The 25,619-nt window shown below is 33.1% G+C and overlaps 1 long non-coding RNA gene and 1 other non-coding gene across 2 annotated transcripts; both read right to left on the bottom strand.

Annotated features, from left to right (window-relative positions):
- Positions 1–15,334: 15,334 nt before the first annotated feature.
- LOC107062500 (uncharacterized) lies at positions 15,335–16,185 on the bottom strand. Its single transcript, XR_001474659.1, has 2 exons — positions 16,121–16,185; positions 15,335–15,666 (listed from the first exon to the last, which is right to left on the bottom strand). It is a non-coding gene; the product is annotated as an uncharacterized lncRNA (long non-coding RNA).
- MIR160B (microRNA MIR160b) lies at positions 15,872–15,953 on the bottom strand. The gene has a single exon (NR_127255.1). It is a non-coding gene; the product is annotated as a microRNA MIR160b (primary transcript).
- Positions 16,186–25,619: the final 9,434 nt, after the last annotated feature.

The following is a 25,619-nucleotide window of genomic DNA, read 5'->3' on the forward strand; positions in this document are numbered from 1 at the left end:
TTATTTTTAAGTTATTATTTGAGTTATTCATTTTTATTCATATTTATTTAGTACTAACACTTTTACTAAGTGTCTTTATAGGTACACAGAGTTGTTTTCCATTTAAGCTATTTGAAACGGAGTTCGAATTATAACTTTTATTTATTATTGTTTTATTTTATTATTTGTGTATATTACTAGTTATTATACTTGTATATTTATTTTTATTTCCTCCTCAATTTGAAAAAGTGAATTCAGTCGGGACCCACATTTGTGGATTTTGAAAGATGCCTAACATCTTCCATTCGGAATAACTTGAACCCCTTACCTAGAATCTAATGGTTTCGTAGATCATTGAATTGGTTTCCTAGTTTTCCTAAAATTAGGTGGCGACTCCTTTAAAATTCGTTTATTCTTAAAATTCTTTTAAAATCGACTTAATTGATTATTTTTTGAGTCGTCACGACGTTTCTTCCTATTTGAATAAAGTAGGGATGTAAACCGAGAACTATGAGATTTCTCTTGGTGGATCCCGGATGAATAGAATACCGAGAACTATGAGATTTTTCTAAAATTTGATCTCTCAAACCATCAACATCCAGAACACATAACCGACCTTGGTACCTTAGCACTCCATCTCCCCATTGGGAGAAAGCCGCTACAGACTATTTCAACTCAACTAACATAGGATCAAGGCCTTGTTTAGACTTCACATCCATCAAAAAGGACGATTCGGAACCATTATGGACAATGACACCACCCTTGGTGGAACCCACTAGTTGGACACCTAGTTGGGCCAACCTATGCACCTCATGAACCAACTCTTTCTTGTCATCCTCTACATGAGCCACACTACCCATGGACAACCTACTAAGTGTGTCCTATACCACATTAGTTTTGTCGGGGTGATAAAGGAACACTCATATCATAATCCTTCAGCAATTCTAACCACCTTTGTTGACGAAGATTCAAGTCCTTTTGACTAAACACATATTGAAGACTTTTGTGATCGGTGAAACATCCACATGGACCCCATACAAATAATGCCTCCATATTTTCAAGGCAAACACAACCGCCGCTAATTCAATGTCATGGGTAGGATAATTCTTCTCATGGACTTTAAGTTGCCTTGAAGCATAGTCAATCACCTTACCATTTTGCATAAGCACACATCCCAACCCAACTCTAGAGGCATCACAATATACCACAAAACCATCCATACCTTTCGATAAAGTCAATACCGGGGCGGAAGTAATTCTATCCTTCAACTCTTCCGACCACACAAACTTAGCTTTCTTTTGAGTCAAAGCCGTCAAAGGAGAAGCAATGGAAGAAAATCCCTCAACAAACCTTCTATAGTAACCGACCAAACCCAAAAAGCTTCTAATATCTGAAGGAGTTAGAGGTCTAGGCCAACTCTTGACAGCATCCGTCTTCTTAGGATCCACCTCAATACCCTTGCTTGACACAATATGACTAAGGAAAGCTACGGATCTTAGCCAAAATTCACACTTGCTAAACTTTGCAAAAAGTTGGTGGTCTTTAAGACTTGCAGACAATACTCATATGGTCCACGTGTTCATTCTCACTCCTTGAATAGATCAAAATATCATCGATAAACACAATCACAAACATGTCTTGGTATTGCCTAAACACTCTATTCATTAGGTCCATAAATGCCGCTGGGCATTAGTTAAGCCAAATGACATCACAAGGAATTCATAATACCCATACCTAGTTTGGAAATCTGTCTTGGGTATATCATCCCCTCTCACCCTCAATTGGTGATACTTCGAACGAAGGTCAAATTTTGAAAAGTAACTAGCCCCATGAAGTTGATCAAACAAGTCATCGATTCTCAGAAGGGGATATTTATTCATAATGGTCACTTTGTTCAATTGACGATAATCGATGCACATTCTAAGATACCCATCCTTTTTTCTAACAAACAACACTGGAGCACCCCGATGAAAGATACTTGGTCGGATGAATCCCTTATCTAATACTCCCTCCGTTTCACAAAGAGTGGCCTAGTTTGACTTGACACGGAGTTTAAGAAAATAAAGAAGACTTTTGAATCTTGTGGCCCTAAATTAAAGTTATGTCAAATGTACAAAATTGTCCTTTAATCTTATGGTCTTAAACATGCCACGTGGAAAGTTGAAAGTAAAATGTTACTAAAAAAGGAAAGAGGTCATTCTTTTTTAAACAAACTAAAAAGGAAAGGAGGTCATTCTTTTTTAAACGGAGGGAGTAAATCCTTTAGTTTCTCTTTCAACTCTTTCAACTCGGCCAGAGCTATTATATAAGGAGGAATGGAGATAGGTTGCGTATCCGGTAAAAGGTCAATACCATAATCTATTTCCTACTCGGGAGGAATACCGGGCAAATCATCAAGGAAAATTTTTGGGAACTCATTCACTACCGGAACTGACTCTAGAGAAGGGGTTTTAGAATTAACATCCCTCACCCTAACAAGATGATAAATACGCCCTTTTGAGATCATCTTCCTCGCTTTAAGGCAAGAGACAAATTGACCTCTAGGTATAGAATTTCCCCCCTTCCACTCTAAGATAGGCTCATTTGGAAATTGAAACCTAACCACCCGAGTCCTATAATCGATAGAGGCATAACATGCATGCAACCAATCCATACCCAAAATCACATCAAAGTCTAACATGTCTAATTCTACCAAATCCACCAAGGTAACTCTATGGGACAAGGAAATAGGACAAATTTTATACACCCTCTTAGCCACCACCGAATCACCAATCGGGGTAGAAATCGAAAAAGGGTCTAATAACACTTCGGGGAGCATATCAAACTTATTGGCCACATACGGTGTCACAAAGGACAAAGTATCACCGATATCTAAAAAGGCATATACATCAATATTAAATACTTTTGACATACCGGTCATAACATCTGGGGAGCTCTCTTGGTTATTTCAGGATTGAAGAGCATAAAAATGGTTTTGCTTTGGAGCATTGGAGTTTGAACCGCTAAAAGGATATTTCTTGTCTTCTTTCCCCTTGGCCAAAAGTGTTGGGAAATTCCTCAGTTGATGACCACTCTTACCACAACTAAAACAAACACCTATGCCGGCTAGGCACTTCCCATCATGTTTCTTCCCACATTTTGCACAATTAGGCTTATTCATATAAGAACCACCACTATTACCTCCATGTGGTTTAGGGTTGGAAACCATATCTTTGTTGCCCCTTGGAGCACTAGAGGAGCCTTGGTTGGAAAACCCTTGTTTGAATCTTTGTCGACCTTGTCCATCGAACCTAGCATTGGAGAAGTTCCCATCACCAGTCCTAGCTCTTTTCAGCTCCCTATTCTTTTTCTTGAGTTTTGAATCCTTAATTTGTTGAGCTTACACCATAAGCCTTGAGATATCCATGTCATGATGGAGCATTATCATACCATATTCTTCTTCAACCGAGTCCGTAAAAAACCTACTCATCTCATCCCTCAAATATGCCACCATAGTCGGAGCATACTTGGACAATTGGGTGAACTTTATGGCATACTCTTTCACACTCATACTTCATTGACAAAGGTTAATGAACTCTTCCACCTTAGCTTCCCTCAACTCTCGGGGAAAGAATCTATCAAGAAATGCAGATTTAAACCCCTCCCAATCTATGGGACCCGCTCCTACCGGCCTATTCCTCTTCCATTGAATATATCACACTTGAGCAACACCTTTCAATTGTTAATCGACCAACTCCTCTTTCTATACCGAAGTTACCCCCATAATATCAATTACTTTATAAACCTCTTCCACGAGGGTCCTCTTCCACTTTGGAGCCATGAAATTCGGGAGGATTCCTTCTAGCAAAATCCCTAACCCTTGAAGCGGCCAAATTCACATTAGGATTTACCGAAGCTACAACCTCTCTTTGAGCCGTTACGGCTCGAGCCAAAATTTGGAAAGTTGACCTAAACTCCACATGGGTCACATTCTCAACCAAAGGGTCAACCAGAGCTTGATTAGCTTAAGGAAGAGCTCCTTGATTCACATTCTCATCTTCCACCCTTCTAGCGTTATCCCTTCGTGTATTCATATCCTGAAGACACAAGAGAAAGATTAGAAGAGGGACTTTATAGAGTTAAACTCTAAGGCACGACTCAAGAGTAATGAAAGAAATGAGGTTTCCTAAACATCTTATAGCCACTCATTCATAAGTGTGGCACACTTCACACTCATGAACAAGACTCTACTAGACGTGACTTATGAGATATCATCCTAGAATCATTCTAAACCTTGTGCTCTAATTACCAAGTTTGTCACGACCCAAGGCACCCCCTAGACGTAACATGGCACATAGAACCCCAAAAGGCATTATTTAAGCCACTCAGCATATCATAACGTAAAGCATTAGAACAATAAGAGTAAAAACAATGCATTTCAAGTCCATAATTTTCATAAAGGAAAGCGGAAGTCTAGACTTGTCTCAAATAGCCATCTATTACAAAAATTATATAAAAAATAGGGACACAACCCATACTACATAATCCAAAACAAAAATGCATAAATGAAACTACTAAGATAACATCCGTCCTCCAATTATGAGGACTCACCAACAAGCATGGAGAAATGATCAATTCCAAGCTCTAGCCACAATGAGGACCACCTGAGAACCGGACCCTACACTTGGGGAAAATGTAGGAGAAATATGGGTTAGTACGAAAATGCACTAAGTATGATAGCAATGCATTAAAACCTTGAAAACGTGCAAAAGGGACATTTTAGTTGAATGCATTCAATTTACTAAGTTAAAGAATCATTTTGAAGGTAATGGAAAAGCATAAGTCATAAGAATATTCACTACATAAATCATAATATCATAATAGAAACATACCATAAATACCCTCAAAGCATACTCGTGCAGTGCATGAATAAGATCCCATAATCCCACCCATGACTAAGTAAAGCTTCTTGAGTAACCATAGTTCATAATTCATATTCTTGTTCATAGTGGGAATAAGCCTTAACCGACATAGACCATGTGAGCTTATCATAGAATCCATGTGTTACCCACACCAAAAAGGGTTTTCCTACTTGCGTAAGGTAGAACCATACTCTTAGCTTATGTGGATCCACTAGCTAAATAACCTATGGGGCACATAGTTTATGGGATAAGGAGATTCCTACTAGAAATCCGCCCTTTTTAACGGGGGAGCTTCCATCTCAAGAGATTCTTTCTAGAAACTCGACATTTCTAACGGAAGAGCTTCGATCTCATATTAAATATTAACTCAGTGCTAAGCATTTATCCCACAGAGTACCTATTAAATGTTAACTTAAGTTCATATTCATGGAAGAATGCCTTGACACTCAATCCAACATAATTCATAAGATAGCTCATAAATTCAATAGGTAAGAATAACCTTTCAACCTTGGAATCATCATATTGTGAGAAAACCTTTCACATCATATCATCTTCATACATAGGTATGTATATGAGGATAGTCTCTCAACAACACAACAACTAGATCATAATCATAATCACTTTACTCTCAAAGTGTTCATGAAGCATATACATAAATCTCATAATCATGCATAATTCTAATACTTTACCCTTTAAGGATCAAGGATCACATTCTATCAATATATCTAGAATTCACTACATTAGACATGTATATAATCATAATTCAAGAAATCAATTCATTTCATACACAATCTACTAATACTCTTCTTTCATCAACAAACCCACATCACAAAATCATAATTGGGAACTATGGGGGTTTCATGGGTTCTTGGGGAATTCATCATAAAAACATCAATACTCATCAATTCATTCATAATATATCATAATTAAAACATAAAAATCGTTTTAGAAAGGAACCCATGAATTTGGAGTAAAACCCTAGCTTTTAGGGATTTCTAACTTAGAAATTTGGAGTTTGAAGGGACTCCATGGATGAAAGATATCCATGGATGAAGGACTACCATACCTTAGCTATGAATCTCGAAAGAAATCAAGTGGAAAACCTTGCTCCTTCAAATTCTAGCTTCAACTTTCTTCTTCTTCTTCCTTGGAGTTCTAGAGAGAGAAATTTTGAAAGAAGATGAACTTTTGGGATTTGATTTGGGGTTTTTGGAAATAATGGGGTGAATTGGTGTATTTTCACTTAAAATGACTTATATAGGTGTATAAAACTAAGGCAAAATGACTTTACTTTAATAAGACTCAAACCGAAATAACCCAAAATACCCCTCACTTTAAGTGAGTTGCCAGGGACCACGTGGATCCCCACGAGCCATGGTCATGACCACAAGTCGTGGTCCCCTTCATGGACTTGAGGCAGTGGCTAGGCAACAAGTACCTTTAGCTCACAAGCCCAAGACATCTTCACGAGGGGCTCCACGAGCCGTTGTGCAAGCCACGAGTCATGGTCCCTCTCGTGGGCCTTGAGGCAGTGGCTAAGCCACCCTCCATCAACCCTCAACCACTAAGGCATGTTCAAGGCCACTCCCACGAGTCGTCTAAGGCTTCACGAGCCGTGAAATGGCTCGTGTGGAGGAGCCAACTTGAGGCAGCCTTAAGGAGGCTACCGCCTCCACCTCCACGAGTGGCTCCACGACTCGTGGTGACCACCACTGGTCGTGAAGGCCCTACGTGGTCTTGGGGCAGTGCCTTGGCAAGGTTTGGGAAGCCTTGTCTCTTGCCCTCCTTCCTTGACTCTAACCTTAATGTTTAGCTCTAGTCTTGCCTGCTAATTTTTGGGGTGTTACAGATATACAAGCCATCAACTGAATAGCTCCCTCAATTCCTTGTCCATTTGGGCTACTAGATGTGCGATAGGTGCCAGAGGGTCAGTCACTCTGTCACCCTTTTGTATTACTAAGGCTTGTGAAGCTGGATGTTTGTCTAATTTAGCTCTAGCTGGAGCTGGAGGGGCTGCAATGCCTTGAGAAGGAGACTCACTCTGAGCATCTTAGCCATCTCTCTACTCTTCTCGAGGGCGGATATTACCCTCTCGCTTAGTCATACCAATCAATTGTATAGCCATCTACCTCGTCATTGACATATTCATAAATAATACTCCATATGTCTCAACTTATGTGGCACTTTTTGTTTTTCAAGAGTCAAATAGTTTAAGTTTGACCGAAAATTTACGCATGGGATCTTCAATTTTTTTGAAATGAAATTTATATATTTGTAAACTACGTAAAAAGTACTATAAGTCACAATAATTGGTAATTCAAAATGTTTAAAAAATCTATGAAAAATTCACGGTCAAAGATAGACTTGTTTGAATCTAGAAATCCAAAAAGTGCCACATAAAATGGGACGGGGGGAGTAGCAATTTGGATATCATATAACCTAATGATTTTGCTATATAGAATGAATTGTCAATGAAAGATATGAAACAACCTCTAAATATCCAGTAGCCTCATGATTATATGTATTGTGCACAACATACCAATAAGGAAGACTCTATTAGACATGGCTTTGTGGTCTCCCTAGGAGCTGACCTCGCTCTGATACCAAGTTTTTCACGCCCCCAAAATTGGGGTAGGGCACGTCTGGCCTCAATATAGACTTAATCAAGAAGTCAACTATATAATAGCTGAAATTAACTATACTGCTAAGGCCATCCAGGCCAACTATCATATCCATCTAAACAAACGAGGTCATAACTAAATTAAACTTTAACAACATAAGGTCAACTAGGCCATAATACAACTAAACTAAGCAACGAAAAGCCGACAAGACCATAAAAACCAAACTAAACTAAATTGTACATACTCGTCCACAAAATCCTATAAAGACTAACAAACTTAGCACACAAGACAGGTCCCCAACCTACCCATACCAAATGGAAAATAACACAATACTGCCAAAGTAGAACATGGCTCCTGAATGGAAGGAGAATATCAATTCTAAGTTGAAGTCGGATACCTATTACAACTGACAATTAGAGCCTCTACTTACACCTGCAACACGAATATAGCGTCCCCAAGCGGAGGGACGTCAGTATGAATAACATGTACTGGTATGTAAGGTTGAAAGTTGTAAACATAAGTATATAAAAAATAGTGAACTAGAGTTAGGGATAGAAACAACCCGAGACTCCATAAGCTGAGATCTGATAATGACGTAACATTGATCCGTGAATGCAACTAAGTAAGCACATATACAAATCGTATTTCTTTAATGGTGAACTCTATGATAATCATGTCATAGTAGTGACCCTGCCCAGCTGAGATGTTCATCTCGGTGATGTGATGACTGAGTAAGCATATGTCCACCGAGCATGCCTGTCGTGATGGTGTAATGCATGGGTTATCTGTCCACTCTACATGCCTACCGTGATGGTGTGGTCACAGAGTTATCTACCCACCGACATGCCTATTGTGGTGGTGTAATGCCTGGGTTATCTGCCCACCAGACATGCCTGTTGTTGTGGTGTGGTCACGGGGTTACCTGCCCACCTGACATGCCTGTTGTGGTGGTCTGGTGAACTATAGTTGTAGCTATTACTATATCTGTCTATCGACATTACCCCATTGGTAGTGTAACATAAAGTCATAATCACTATCATCTACTGCGCTGGCTAGATACATATCAAGTATTTCAAATAAATTTTCATGACCCAGGTGTACACCCTAGATGTAACATGACATACTTGACCCCGAGGGGTCTCATACAAGAACTTAGCATATCATAACATAAGATAATAGAAAAGTACGGAAATTTTAAAAACTTTTATCCATACAATCGAAGTCTTTTCAAAAGCAAGCGAAAGTCTTGCTACACTTTTGTCTCAAACCATCTAAACTCAACTTTGAATTAAAACCTTTAGGACACAGCCCACACAATAGTCTCATAACATGAAAGTAAAAGACATAAAGGAAATAGTGGGTTTTGTCCTCGAAGCTATGAGGACTCACCAAATCTTCAACTCATTTGCTCTTTAGAAACCTATCCTCAAGATTGGAACTCAAATCTCCGAACCCTACATTTGATTAGAATGTAGGCAAAGTATGTGTTAGTACAAAATGTACTAAATATGTTAGCTAGCATAACATCATAAGAGCATAATATAAGGGTTAGTCAATGTAAGACATAATCCACAATCATATGAAATACTTTATGACACATAAACTATAAGCATAAGAGACATTATTACAGTCATAAGCAAAGTCTCTAACATAAGGATCATATAAGCATTATTCCATTCCTAGTCATTCATATCATAATAAGACCACTCTCAAATAACCTCAAAGCATACTTGTGCAATGCATGAATGACATCCCATAATACCATTCACACTAAGCATAACCTTGAAGTCACTATATTCATATTTACCATTCATTAGGATCTCATATTTAGCTTATTCTCATAACCAAGGGAATATCTCACCTTTAGTCAATCATAACATAACAAGGAAGGCAACTATAGCACAATCCTATCTAAGCATATATCATATAAGAGAAACACTTCATGAGTCACCTCAAGGCAAGTTTGTGCCATGCATGAACAAGACCCTATAATTCTACCCATGCTAAGCTAGACACTTTAGGTTCATCATTCATGTTTATCATCTCTTAACATCATAAAGACAAGGGGAATCACCTCTAGTCATGCATGTATTGGAGGGGCCTACCAAGCTATAATCCAAACGAGTTATGCTCATATTCATAAATGCAAGGGGAATCACCTCAAGGCATACATGTTCAGTTCATCATGAAGGGCAAGTGGAATCACCTCAAGCCATATATATCATGGAATCATAACAAGGCAAATCACCACTAGTCATACATATCATGGAATCATAAAGACAAGGATAATCACCTCTAGTCATACATACTAATGAATCATAGGTATTCGCCTCCATGTTCATTATTAATGTGTAATGTAGGTATTCGCCTCCACATCATCACATAAGGATCATAGGTAATCGACTCTATGATCAACATAAAGGCTAATGGGTAATCACCGCTTGCCTTGGGAGTCATACATACATAAAGGGTAATCACCTCATATTTAACTAATTAGGAGCAAGGGAACTCACCTCACATTCCTATCATGTAAAGGTCTTTTAGGGTAATCACCACAAGCCTCATCACATTTCATAGTCCTAGGACTTAGATTCATTTTAGGTGAGAATAGAATTTCAACCTAGAATCATTCTATGTGAGAGAACCTTTCATGTCATATCATATTCATGCATAATACCATATCTAGAATTCTACATTAGACATGGATATCATCATAACTCAAGTGATTCTATCACTTCATACATTCAAGCATTCATGAGGTAGATTAGGTAGGTAAAGGTCTTCCACCATAATTCTATCCATTAAGCTTCTATTCTCATATAGACTTTACTCTCAAAGCCTTAACATGCCTAGTTCATCATCTTGATTTACTCTCAAAACCCTAGTGATCAACATTCATGAATACAAGCCTTACCCTCAAAGCTTTACTTCTTACAATTATCATACATATCTAGATTTCAAAATGTTCTAATCACATTCTTCATTATTAAGTGATTATAGTCACAATTCATCATAAAGGTTCAATTTCAACTTTACTAGTCATGATCCATCATATATACTAAAATCTAGTTCAATTCATGTCTATATGTTCCTAATCTTGAAAAATTACTACACATGACATTAATTTTAGAATCCTCACCTATCACCTATTAATCCTCAAGTTCACCTCTCATGACATAAACCCACATAATATCAATTCTATCAATTAGACTAGGGTTAACCATGGAAATCACATAAATTCATCATAATATCATAATTCAATGCTAAATCAATCATAATTATGTATTATCCACTCAATTGGAATCATACTTCAACACTACCCACAATGTAGGAAGAAACCCTAGCTAGAATTGGGTTTTGTCTTCACAATTGGGGGAAATCTAGGGGGTTCTATGGATGGAAGAGTCCATAGATGAATAAGCTAACATACCTTGATTCAAAGCCTCACCAAGCTTGCATCAATGGAAGAATTCTGCCCTAGCTTCCTTCTCTTCTTCTTCTTCACTTCTAGAGAGAGAATTTTTGGTTTCTTTTTGGTGAGTTGAGAGAATGATTTAGAATGACTTAATTAGGGGTCTATTAGGTTTATATATGGGGTCTAATTACTAATAAACCGACCCTACTTAACCATTAACTAATAATGAATTAACCCCTAAGTCCCAACTTAAAACAACTACTAGCCATAGATGCCCGTGGTTTTGACAGCTTTTGGGGCTGTTTTTAGGGTCCTCCTCAAGGACCCTTTGGTTGGTCCTTGGGGGATCGTACCTTGACGCCTTAAACCTAAAACATTCATTCTAAATATGGAAAGTCATTGTTATGATTTTAACCCTCATATCAAACTCTAAAACCCTAACACAGGGCTCTAGAACTCTCTAGTTTCACTTACTAGTTTCCGGGGTATTACATAAATATATCACATATGCAAGCTGCCTCTAGGACTGTGGCCTCAATAGGACTCTTCAAGACTCGTGAATTGCAACTATGTACATGTAACATATAAAGCTTTCAAATAGAATATAAGTACACCTACTTAATACTTAAACAACCATAAGAAGGTTTAGATGTCATAAGGAATCTAGTAGCCTTATGAATGAGGTACCTAAATATATTATGTCGCCTTAGCATATAGCTTGAACAAGAGCACATATATTTCTATTTCTATTTAATCCACTAACATTTAGGATATGCATATATACACATATTCTACCCATAAGGTGCTTCATTTACTTCTAAGGTGCTTCTTTTACCCGTACCGATAATTATACAATTGGACTCTCATTAGTAACTTATCGTGTCGACAAGCACAAATAGTTCTAAATTATTTGGCCTTACTCACATGGAAACATGGAACTCATATACATAACTACTTCTTAATAAAAATACATATAGGACCAGCTCACAGTGCCCACGATAAGGGGTCTCCAAACTCAGTTTACAACTACGACAACAACTATATATATTGTCATTCGCGTCACATACATTTATCTTAAACATTCAGACAACTATAGATTTCACCATGTCTTCACAACCTTCTAACAGAACAATACCATACCTCAATATTAGTTAAAAATATTAGAGTACTAGTTCTGTTAACGACGTAAATTCGCTCTTGAAAATGGCGGAAAGGGTCACCTTTACATACCTTGATTTAAATCTTGTAATGTACTACAACGGCTGAATTATCCCATGCTCCCTTTAGTATAAAACAACAACAAATGAAAATTCAACTTTAGGCAGTTACACAACATATCCAAGTCAGGTCGTCAATTCAACAGACACATGGTAGGTGTAAACTCAAGAGACATTCTAATCGATCGGTGTTTATAGTATTCAACCCCTCATATTACTAACAACAATACACTACATTTAAATGACTCCAACACATTAACAAGCAGTTACCAAACCACTCCACACACTCCCTCCTCACTAAAAATATCAATTAACATAGGTGAAACTTGGACTCACGACTTCCTATCGTCGTCCCGTGAGTCTTACATCACATACATGAGAGAGGGGAACATGGCCATACCTGAATTGACGAAAATACAGTCTCTTAAGCTCATATTAAGCAAGGATAAAAGTTGTCCCTTTTATCCAAAGAGAGACTTGTATATATTCTTGACTTGGTTGAAGCACCAACTTAATTCTTGGTTGATTTCTCAACTAGGGATTTTGTAGAGGAGAGGGCTTGAAGAACCAGCAAAAAGGAGCTTCCAAAATAACTTAACAACTGTCTCTATTGAATTCAACTCGTACATATCTGTTTTAAAATGCTTAAACCGACTTAACATGTGCCAGCCACGTGCCCAACGCGACCAATTTATGCCTCTGCGCAGTTCGTAATAAAACAAGCATATCTTCTTACTTTGAAGTCGTATTGATGTGAGATTTTGTTCGTTAGAAACTAGACTCAAATATTTTTAATTTGATATATTATAGACCCTTTAATTCCATATATATTGGGAGATATACCTATCCCAAGTCAGACCATATACGAAATTACAAGAAATAATCCGCCTCAATAAGACCTTCAACTTGTACTGTTGTTCCAAAGCTTTCTTTGTCCCCCAACCTCAGTATAACACTTATGTTGATGTAATATAAGTAACAATCAATATGGTCATTCATTTAAAACCTTATTCTCCCGACAACTCATCAACAAACAATGTAAGGCGAAAAGTATAAATTTTTTGATGCGTACATGTTAAGCTTAGTGAGTTAGTCGCCTTAAAATTTGTGGGGTATTACATGATCAAGCATAATGATTTTCTAGTGTTATCTCTTGAATAAACATAGCTAACCAATTAATCTTTTCGCTTAGATCTCGTCAAAGATTTTTTTATGTCTATCCTCCACTTTTAAATCTCAGTCACTAATATCTTAATACTTTAAAGTGACAATATCCAACTAAAACCTAATTCCACATTCTCTTTTGAAGACAACAAGATATAACGACATTATTAGTTGAGAGACCTTCAATTAAGTACAATCAATGCATAGTTGGACAAATAGAGATTAAAAATATAACTAATCAACTATAGAAAAATAATGAAAGAAATAAATTAAAAAAACTCGTTATCGAATCTTTTGCCTTTCCCCATGACCAATGGCGGACCCTGGATTTTGGTTCGGGGGGTTTGAAAAAAAAGTAAGCATGCTAATAGTGTTGACAAATTAACGTGTCGATTTAGATATAAACGGGTTAAATCATATATGAGCGAGCTTAAATTAAATATTTTTTATTAAAAAGTTTATTTAGTATATAAGAATATTTACTTGGAAATCCAATTCCAATTTTTTTTATTGAAATATTACTATGTATTAATTTAATATTTTAAAGAAACCCATAAATTTACAATATAAACCTATTTGAAAAGGTTTGACAAAGTCTTAACAAAAAAAAAGTTGTCAGAGAACACCTCCACCAAAATTCGATCTCAGCTAAAATGCATGGGCATTAACCTGCTTAACCGCTGCACTGTGTACTAATGTGTTGAGGGAGTTCAATTTTTAATATATATAGATGTAAATCGTAAACTTCATCCTATACGTACAATGTAATTTTCCGAGTGAGGGGGTTCGCCGGCTCCATGTGGGTCCGCCCCTGCCCATGACGATTCATCGCTATGTTAGGTAAAATCCCCTCCAAGTTGAATTTTCTTTCAAAACATATTTATTTATAAACTATTTATAAATGTAAAAAAAAAAAAAAAACTTAAGCGAAATATTATATAATCCAAAACAAATTGAAAAATATATTACTCCCTCTGTCCATTTTTAATTTTTATGTTACACTTTTCGAAAGCTAATTTGACTAATTTTCAAAGTGAAATTAGATTACATAAAGTCAATATTTTAAACAAAAAATTTAGATATTCAAAAACTATATGAATAATACTATAAATTGTAATTTTTTGCATATTAATATGATAAAAAATATGTATCGTACAATATTAGTCAAAATTCTTATTATTTGACTCTAAAAAAAAAATCATGACAATTAAAAGTGGACGGAGATAGTATGAAATTGGCCTGACACGATACGGACACGTCCGAGGGAACCAATTTTGCTTGGCTGCTCCTCTATTTGCTTTGATATTGACATGGGGCCAACTGCCAAGTGTACTTGTCCCATGCCTTCAGTTTAATTCAAATAGCCTATTCATGCTTTAATTCTAATTATGAGGCAATTATGATTTTACAGATCCATGTATTTACTTCCCATTTTAATAGTTTGCCTCCTATTGTTTAATTTCGAGTTACCTCAAAATTTCATTATATTTGCACCGTTTTATTTTTTATTAACAAATATAATTAGTAGTCAAAAAAATGATCATAAGTACTACTCCTATATATCAATGTGGGTTGAAGCGTTTAATTGGAACAGGCTTGAGTTAAAGTGTCAAAATGAAAATTAAAGTCGGATTTGAAAGTTTGTTTATGTATTTGGAAGTTAAATTTGAAGGTTTGTTTATGTATTTGGAATAATACTCATTTTAGTCAGTTAACGTTTCCTAGTTCTAATATAGTATGATATCAAAACAAATGTATAAATGAAAAAAAAAAAACGCAATTGGAAGAAATAGTACTCAATAAAACTACAATTCACACATGCACACACTCATTAAAGAAAAAAAAAAAAGAAGCAATGAGAAAACTCGATGAAATTAATTTTTTTTGAGGGAATTAAAAACTTGGAAATTTTAGAAATGTAAAATAGCGATTGTAAAAGCTAATATAATTATCTCTTCAAAAATCGTAATTGATATTGAAAATGTCCTTAGTTTCTTTTACTATGCAACACTAAGTCCATCATTGGCAAAGTGACAATACTTAAAATCTCTTGAAACTATTGGATTATACGATTAATATAATAATAAGACACAAGAAGTTATAACTTGTATACAAAGAAGCCCATTCAACAGAAGGAAAATTAATACTAGTATATAATTTGCATTCAGAAGATCAATATAATCATCATATTCTTTATAGGATCTTTCAGCAAACAGATTCCTATTCAAAGAGTGCATAACCACATGGATAAGCTCACATTAATCCGTCAATTTGAAATTCAAATTAGAGATTTCCCTTGGGAGGTATCGGGAAGCATACTCCTTGATCTTACCGCCCAGATGAATTGCAACAGTAGGGTGACACCACTTCTGCAAAATTCCGCTCACACCATTAAATGACAATTACCTTAGTTTAAAATTAGAAGTAGAAATGACAGATGAAATCAACGCAACATAATCACATAACACACACACAAATTAAAAAATGAGGAAAATTTAGAGCGACTTTTGTTTTTCAAATCAACAAGTATATATAGCAATCTCAGAAAAAAATTGAAAATGAGAAAGCGGGTGGTATGCTTGGCTCCTCGCACGCCACCCACTGATCAGTCAATCAAAGAATTGGTGAAAGTGTGTGGCATACAGGGAGCCAGGCACATCATTCTTACTCCTTCACCAATGCTAAACAAATAGCCCAAAATTTCTTCTTTTAATTTCTCCTCTTCTTTCTTTGTGAAATGAGGGGAATATATTTATAATATACCTAAGAAAAGAGTTATAAATGAGAATATATAAAGGTCAATAATATATTAAAGTTTATTACCATGTACATAATAATGTACCGTTACTCTACTTTCCTTACAACACATAAAAGTTCAAATTTTTGAAATCATGGAAGATAAAGGAAATATCATACCATAATCTAATGCTAAAATTACTCTTATAAACACAATCAATTAATAATTTGTACAGTGATCGATTTGATTGAGATACCTCTACTATTAATCAAACTTTGAATTTATAGGCTAAGACAACTTTACCCCTTAAAACTTAGTGTGACATTACTCAATATGAATTTAAATCAATCGAATCAATAAATTTTGTATACCTGATGTTGTTTGAAACAATAAAATATCAATAGACCCCCACCACTACTACCGACCCCTCCACCCATCTTTTTCTATCAAGTCCTAAATACCTTTTTAACTTTTCCCAAACCAACAAGATCAGCTTCCACCAATGTTTTGATTAGGTAAAGTTGGGGAAAATAGATTGTTTAGACTCATTTTCATGATTCTTCCTCATTTCATGCTCTTTAATTTATTTTTTTAGCATTTTTTTCTTACAAAATTGGGTGGAGGTCCCTTTTTGTTTTGGTCTGTTTTTTCTTGAGTGAGATTCATTTGTAAAGTTGGTCACCTTTGTCAAAGAAAAAAATTGTTTTTTTCCCATTAAGTAGCAGTAGAGACATGCCAAATAAATAAGATCATTAATCCATTCAGTAGCAGTAGTAGGAGTAGAAACATACCAAATTAATGTTTAAATTTTAAATTTCAGATAGTGCATATATAACTATATAGAATCACTTGTGCACAATTGCACTATGGCATAACACATAAATATGTCATTTAATTTAGCTTCAACTAACATCTATACCCTTTAATTTTGAGTGTACACAAATAAACACTAAAACTTGTATAAAATTAAACAAATACACACATTCGTCATACGTAACAAATATATGTATTACGCCACTTAAGACATAAAATTGTCATGCAGGACTCTAAAAAGAATGTGTCTAATTGTTTACACCCAAAGTTAGAGGACATAGATGTCAGTTAAAGTCAAATTAAATAACACATTTATGTATTATGTCTTTTTACACGATAGCCTAGACCAATGTCTAGGTGACACGTGACTAGAGCATTAAATGCGAATGGACATGAGTCCCTTCACATGGTACAAAATAGTACACCAATTTTTCGTTAAGAGATTCCAAAAATAAATTTCGCTTACCAGTTATAATTTATATCATATTTGATAAACATAAACGGAGGATCTATCTATATTGGGTAAAATGCAGCCAAGCATGTGATTATAGAGTCGGAGCTAGGTGGGGGTTTATGAGTTCGGATGAATCCAACAGCTTTTTCGTAGATTCTATATTTGTACTAGAAAATTAATTAAATATTTATATATATTAATTTGTGAACCCCTAACAAAGTTGATTGACAGATGTTAACGAAATTTAGAATCTCCAAACTCTTAATCCTCATTTCGCCTCTGGATGTGAACGACAGAGTAAAGGATGGACATGTGGCGCCAACAAGAGGTGTTCAAATTTATTAATTCGGAGGAATGAATTAGTTTCAAAGATGCTTTCATTTGTCTATTTTAACATATAATATATGGTGAATTAAATTTAAATGTGTGTTTTGATCCTATTACAAATACTATGATAGTTCTTATAGCTATCAAAGTGATTCCCCTCTCCACTTCTCACTCTCTATTCATTTCCTTGACCAAAATTTGCTCTAACATGCATTGTTGAATTGACTTTCCAACTTTTGCCATTTGCACTTTATCTTTCACTATCAAAATAAATTAAAAATTCAAAAGGAGACTACTTTTATTTTCTAGAAAAATGCTTTTGTCGGGTATGATTTTGGATGACCTTTAATTATTGTCTCTTTTTTTTTTCTTTTTCTTTCTGAATTTGCCATAACACCAATTGTTTTTAGTCTAATCCAAAATAATTACGTGCATACTCTTTCTCTTCCATTTTGGTTAATGTTTTGAGAGTTTATCCAAGCTAATTAATCACAAAATAAACTAGGAAAAATAATTGATTTGTATAATTAAGATAATCAAGTACGGGTTAACTTGGTACTATAACATAAGATTCAAAATTTTAATTCGTGAATTACTGAATTTTTATTTTATTTTTTACTTAAAGAAACATACCCCTACAAATTTTCTTTAAAATACAAAATTAATTATATTAAAGTTTTAAATTAATCAAAATATAACCGATGAGCGAAGGAACATGACATGGAAATACACCATCAACAATGCTACAATCCCTCATTAGTTGATAACTCGATTTTAATTACATGATCGGCCAATCTATGTATAATACACTTTTCTTTTCAATTTATCAAAAAAGTATCATTTTTCTATAATTTAAAATAACTTTAACTTTAAAATTATTATTTTTTATTCTTAATGAAAAGAGTTATTAGTCGCACTTGCACAAATGTCTGAGATCTATTTTAGAAATAAATTTTAAAAATTTCACTTTCTTACACTTTATGCCTAGTCAATTGTGTCATATGAATTGAAACAGTAAAAGTATAATATTTTACGATAATTTGATTTCTTTTACATCAGGTATATAATTATGATAATTATTCGATTTGTTTTACCTCTAATATTATCTTTGGTGTAATGACCTCTTTCTTTGAATTTTTAACTATATTAATATGGGTCAAATAATACGAAAAAAGAGAAAATAGTATTGTGAGCAAATTCATAGAAATTTGTCAATGATAAGAAGAATTTTTCTTGATTTTTTCCCCCCAAAAAAGTAGAAGAGAATGCAAAGTAAATTTAATATTGAGTTATTAGAGAAAGAAAATATGGGAGACATATGGCCTAGTTAGACTTTTCTTTTTTGTTTATGTAGGTCAAAAATGATTGAGAGCTAAGTATTGTACAATTTTCCTTTCCCCACCCACACACCCCCGCCTTTTAAGCTTTTGATATGTACAAATTGAGGCGTGGACTGAAAAGTGTAGGGCCTAATTTGATCAACCTCATCTCATAAAAGATTCATAACTTAATTGACAACATCAACATCTAATTTTAAATTTAACCCTTTTTAATAAACTATAACAAATTGTTACTCTATGTAATTTATAATCCTCAATGTATTAAGTAGGGGGTGTTAAAATGTAGGTAACTCATCTAACATGTCCAAAATTTTATGGATTGGACTTTAGATAGTTTGAATTGAGTCAATCGCAACTCATTCAAGCCTTGACCCATTTAAAAGAATCTTTAATTGAATTCAATTTAATCTCCAATTTCAACCCGTTTTAAGGTCTTTATTTGGATAGGTGTAACGTAAGTTCTCATATTGAAGATATGAATTATTATTCATTTTATATCTTTTAGGATTTATTTATCTATACATTTGTAACTTTTTATTTTTATTTTCTTGAGTTAAATTTTAGATTTTAGCCCATTTAAGTCCAAAATAAATTGGAAAATTTATCTAAATATACAACTTACTTTATAATATTCTCTAAAATTCCCTACCATTTGAAAATTACAAAAATCTCTATTCTCTTCTATTCTAAGATACATCACTTTAGTTGGATACATTACTTTACACGATGTATTGAGACGTTGAGTGATGTATTCGAAACCGAGACGCGATGTGTCGAGACGTTGATCGATGTATCTGAAATCGAAACACATTATATCGAGAAGTTTTGGGATGTATTCGAATTCCACCAAATTTAAGAGATTTTTGTAATTTAAAAAAGAGTAGGAATATAATGTAATTAACTCTTAACACTATTAGGTTTGTGTAAAATTTCTTAATAAATTTGAACGGGTCACAACTCAATCCAATTTTTATTTCAATCTGTTTTAATATCAAATTTCAATCCAACCCGTTCATTTTAACACCCCTATATTACATTATGCAAATGGTCGGTCCATGTTTTCCACTTCCAACCTCTAATTGCGGAGGCAAGTCTGTTAACTGTTGGCCTAAAGCAAGAAGAGCGTGTGATTATTTGATTTTGCGTGGCAGCCCAATCTATTGGATATTCAACTAGTCCTTCACCTATCCGCTCCTTGTTTTATGGTTTAGAGCCCGTTTGCGATTACCGTTAAAAACTGCTTATTTTTAGCAATATTTTTTAAAATTAACTTTTTAGAAAAGTGTTTTTGAAAAGAAAAAAAAAACAATTTGTGTTTAGCTAATTCATTTGAAAAGTATTTTTTATAAGCAAATTGTGTTTGACTAATCTTTTTTAAAAAATCCTTTTGAGAGTCAAATTACGATTAAGGGAAAGTATTAATATACTTTTAATATTAAGATTATTTTATAGAGAAAAACTAGTTTAAACATCTATTACAAGAAATTAAATTAAAATTATATTTTTATAAAATTAAAATGTTCATATTCAAATTCTAATCAATATTATACAGTTTTTGAAGGGTTGAAATCTTTAATTGTTATTTTTTTTCTTCTTCTTTTTTTCCGAATCTTACAGAAATGTTGTTGTTACCTTCTTCTTGTTTTCTAATTCTATAAAATAATACATAAAATGATAAATAAAATAATAATAATACGTAAACATAAAATAAAATACAAATTTTATTCTATAAAAATAAAAAATAAAATTATTAGATGGAACTTAACCAAACATATGGGATATGCTAATTAATTAATATATATTTTTAAAAAATGTTCTTTTCTCAAATTAATTACTTCTGGGCTCCCAACAACAATGCCAAACATGCTCTTATTATTTCAAAAAAGTACCCAATACCCTTGAAATTGAGTTGTTTTGAAATAATGCTTCTCATTGTCTAATGAACAAATCTTTCATATTAAAAAATCAAAACTTGTGGAACTTAGGGTGTATTTCTGGAAAATGTTATTCAATTTTCTGATGTTTGATTGGCTTAAATATTTTCCAAATCAACTCATTTTCTCAAATTTAAGGAAATGACTTCCATTTCTAAGTTCATTTTTGTAAATCTCACTTATAAGTAGGAGTATTAGTTTATTTCTAGTTTGATAGGTAATCAAACAGTGCCCCGAGTCAAAGTAATTATCTTTCATAATTATTTACCATTTGAATACTCCCTCCATTCCATATTAATTGAATTTTTGAGGTGTTTCACATCCTTTAAGAAAAGTAGATTAAGACATAAATTGAATATAGTTTTCCATTTTTACCCTTATTAATTATTGTCAAGTTTATTGAAGTCATCACATTGAAAATCCAAATGAAGGGTAAAATTGGAAGAATATTTTAAAAATAGTTTTGAAGATAGAACAAATAAATTAATTTAAAAAATAAAAAATGCCTCAAAAATTCAATTAATATGGAATGAAGGGAGTAGAACATAATAATTTTATATAGATTTTGTGTATTTTATTTAGCGATCTTTATATTCTTTTTATGCATCTCTTGTGAAAATTGAAATATATCTATCGCGATCCAAAATATTTTTATTAAACCGTGAGAGCACCCACTATTTTTCGGAGGCTAACCCCATTCATGATAAATATTTGAGACAAATATAAAGCTAGCAAAATAAGGAAAAAATCACTTAAGCATTACAGAATAAGCAAATTGTATCCCAAAATTCATAACAAGTAGTGCCAGCAAAATGAGCCCATATTTTGATAACCTGTTCAACCCGTCCATATTTTAATGGGTTAGGTGAGTAATTTTTTACATGGGTAAAATATGGATTAGCCAAATGGGTTAAGCTTCTAACTTTTATTTACTCAAAATTCATGATATCACTAAAAATAGTATAACTTCTCTTCCTTTTTATGTTATTCTATAGAACTAATTATTCTTCTCTATAATTGAAAATGTGAAGTCTTTGACCCTCCAAAAATATATATTTTAAATGTACATTTTTTTTGTTAATTATAATTATATTTTTTTATTTGTTTAATTTTATATTAGATAATAAATAATCTATATCTATCTATACTACCTTAAAAGCATGACCTTCCTAACTTGAATGTTAAATTACTATAATACTCCCAACTTAAAACACCAAATTTAGTATATATTCTATATTTTATATTATATTATATTTATTTGTTTTATATTATATTAAAAGCTGACACCTTTTCACATTGATGAGTAGTTACTTCTCCAAAGGGTTGTGACTTTTTCGATGAGTTATGACATTTCCAAATGGTTGAGATTTTTCTGAAGGATTGTGACTTATTTGATAAGACATGATAAATACCTTTTTATACTATAATTTGTTGTCTATAAATAGAGAGGTTTTCTGACATTTTTAATCTACAAATTTTGTAAGTTTTCGATTCTTCTTCTTCTTCTTAAAACAAGAAAAATTGTGAAAAAATATTTAATCATGTAAATATGATATTTTTTTGTGGGTAAATTATACAGATCAACAAAAATTGATCCAAAAAGGAAAATGGAATAAGTCAACTCCAAATGACTAGATAATTAATATGTACTCATTTTCATAGCCACATATATACAATTGCAGCAACTTCTGCTTGACAAGAAGTTTAATAATTTTATGTTGCACAAACTACAAATTGGTGTTCACAGTGTGAAAAGCCTCAAACTTTTGAAGAAAAAAGATTTGATCAAAAACTTGTATGAAGAGTTCAAATTAGATTTAATAAGTACTACTCCGTTTTCAAAGTATCTGTTGTACTTTTAATTTTATTTAGTTTAAAATAAAATGTTCTTTTCTTAGGGGGGGGGGGGGGGGATGTTTAAGACTACAAAGTTAAAAGATATTTTTATATATTCTACATATCCTCATATTAAAAGTCTTCTTTATTTTTTTAAAATTTCATATCAAATTAAAATTAGACAAATCTATATCTATCTTTTTATCTATATTTCCTTAGAAGTATGAGCTAACTTAAATGATAAATTATTATAATACACCCCCCCCCCCAAACTTAAAACACCAAATTAAGTATATCTTTTAAGGGTTGTGACTTTTCTAAAGGGTTATGACTTTTTTTTGATAATGCACAATAAACATTTTTTCATACACTTCAATTTGTTGGCTATAAAAGGAGGGGTTTCCTTACATTTTTAAACTAATTTTGTAAAAAGTTTTCTATTGTTCTTCTTCTTCTTAAAACATCCAATTTAGTATATCTTCTATATTTTATATTATATTCATTTATTTATATTATATTAAAATAAGGTCTCTTCACATTTAATCCTTACGACGACTTTTTCAAAGAGTTGTGACTTTTTCGATGATTTGTGTCCTTTCGGAAGGGTTGCGACTTTTTTGAAGGGTTGTGACTTTTATGCTAAGGCATAATAAGCACATGCACATACTACCATTTGTTATATTTAAATAGAGGAGTTTCCTCTTATTTTTAAAGTACATTTTTTTATTATTTTCGTTTCTTCTCTTCTTAAATACTCAAGTGTGATTTACAGATGTTGAGAATCTTACAATTCAATGAAATTTGAACACTCCCTAACATGAATGTTAATGTTATATTAATATAATACTCCAATTAAAAAATCCAATTTAGTATATCTTCTTTATTATATATCAATATTTATTTATATTATATAAAAAGTAAGAACTCCAATAATACAATAATAACTAAGTAATGCACTATATGGGAGGGAGGAGAAAGTAAATTTAAAAGGTGTAACTAAGAGATTTTTAGAGTGACTTTTTATTTATTTATACATATTACAATTAATTTTAAAATGAGAAAAAATAAATAAAAAAAGATAAATTTAATTGATGGTAATAGAGAAGTGTCAGATCACCTTGTCTATACCTACCTATATACTATAAATAGTTATAGGTGTGTTTCATATGTTGATTTTACAACTTTTAGTAGTAATCAAGAAAAAATTTACATCCACTATTCATAAGAACTTATATTTTATTATTTTCTATTTATCAGTGTTTATTTAAATTTTTTTATCAAATAATATTGACATTATTTTTAAAAATAGCGTAGTACGTGGTTTGATATTCACGTGCAACACACGTGCGCCAAAACTAGTAGTGTAAAATAGGAAAAATGCATAAGTACCCCCCCCCCCCCCCCACCTTTTTTTTAATAATACNNNCTCGAACTTATTTTATAAATAATTTTCTATCCTTTTCGGCCTACGTGGCACTATTTTCTGGGTCCAGCGCGTGTTGACAATTTCTTCAAGGTATCTGGTTGATAGTGCCACGTAGGCCGAAAAGGGGTAGAAAATTATTTATAAAATAAGTTTGGGGAGGGGGGGGGGTTAATAGGACCTTAGTATAGTATAAGTGTGTCTCTGGGATTTCGGGCATAGGTTGGGGGGGGGGGTACTTATGCATTTTCCCTGTAAAATAAGCAAATCATTTAATTACATTAAGTATTGACATTGCTTAAAGTGCATTAAGCATGTTTTAGGCCTAAAATTAAAATTAAAAATATTTTCATCTTGTTATTACATAAATTTATTTTATATTGAAAAATTATAGGATTTTTATTTTTTATTTTTATGATACAATATAACTAAATAAAACATTTTCAATATTTTTCATCTAAAAAAAGACTAAAATATTTTCTCCATATTGAATTCTTAAGGAAAGTACTATTTATTCATGAAAATATTGGTAAATATTGGTATACTAGTATTTTACCCAACCCATTTATTACCCAATCAATTTTTACCCATATCAAATATGAGTGGGTTGAATTATTACCCATTTTATGTTGACCCATTTTCAACCCGCCCAAATTTGACCCAACCCCCCAATTGCCAGCACTAATTTAACAAGTATGGATTTGGAAGAGACTATAAAAATTAGTGATGTAAGTACAAGAGCATTTAAAATCTAAAATACAGGCCTGAAAGAGTAGCAAGATTGTCCACATAGAAGAAAGACAATAAATGAAATACAATCCAAAGGAACAACATATAATGACCAATAACAACAATAACCAAGATAACTGATACACTGAAATTACACCTCTTTTAAAAAGTATAATGCGATCATTCTCAAATATATAAACCAACTAGGTTGGGGTCGAACCCCACAGAGAATAAGGTGACAACTAAGCCTTATGTGGTTATCCTAATATTAGTTGATTATTTCCATAAAAGGGGAGTTTGTGAAAATTGTTTGTATTTCAATATCAATTGTAATCAAGTAAGAATAACAAAATTTCAATGAAATAGAGTCAATTAAGAGAAAGAAACTAGAGTTCGATTATCATGATTTCATGACAAAATCGGGTGACTAACGATAGTAGACTCTTCTAGTGCTAAGCATGCTAGCTATTAGGGGTGTACAAAACCGAACCGAGAACCGAACCAAACCGCAAACCGAGTCAACCCGGAAAAAAAACCCGACTAGTGGTTTGGTTTGACTTGGTTTGGTTTTGAAAAAAAAAACCCGACTATATTTGGGTTGGTTTGGTTTTAACTAAAAAAAACCAACCCGAGACCAAACCAACCCGAATTTATATATATAATTTTAAAATTTTATTTTATACATAAAAATATTTACTTTGATATAATTTTTAAATATTTCTTATACTT

This window comes from Solanum tuberosum, unplaced genomic scaffold (assembly GCF_000226075.1).
Source record: "Solanum tuberosum cultivar DM 1-3 516 R44 unplaced genomic scaffold, SolTub_3.0 scf00235, whole genome shotgun sequence".
Taxonomy (NCBI): Eukaryota; Viridiplantae; Streptophyta; class Magnoliopsida; order Solanales; family Solanaceae; genus Solanum; species Solanum tuberosum.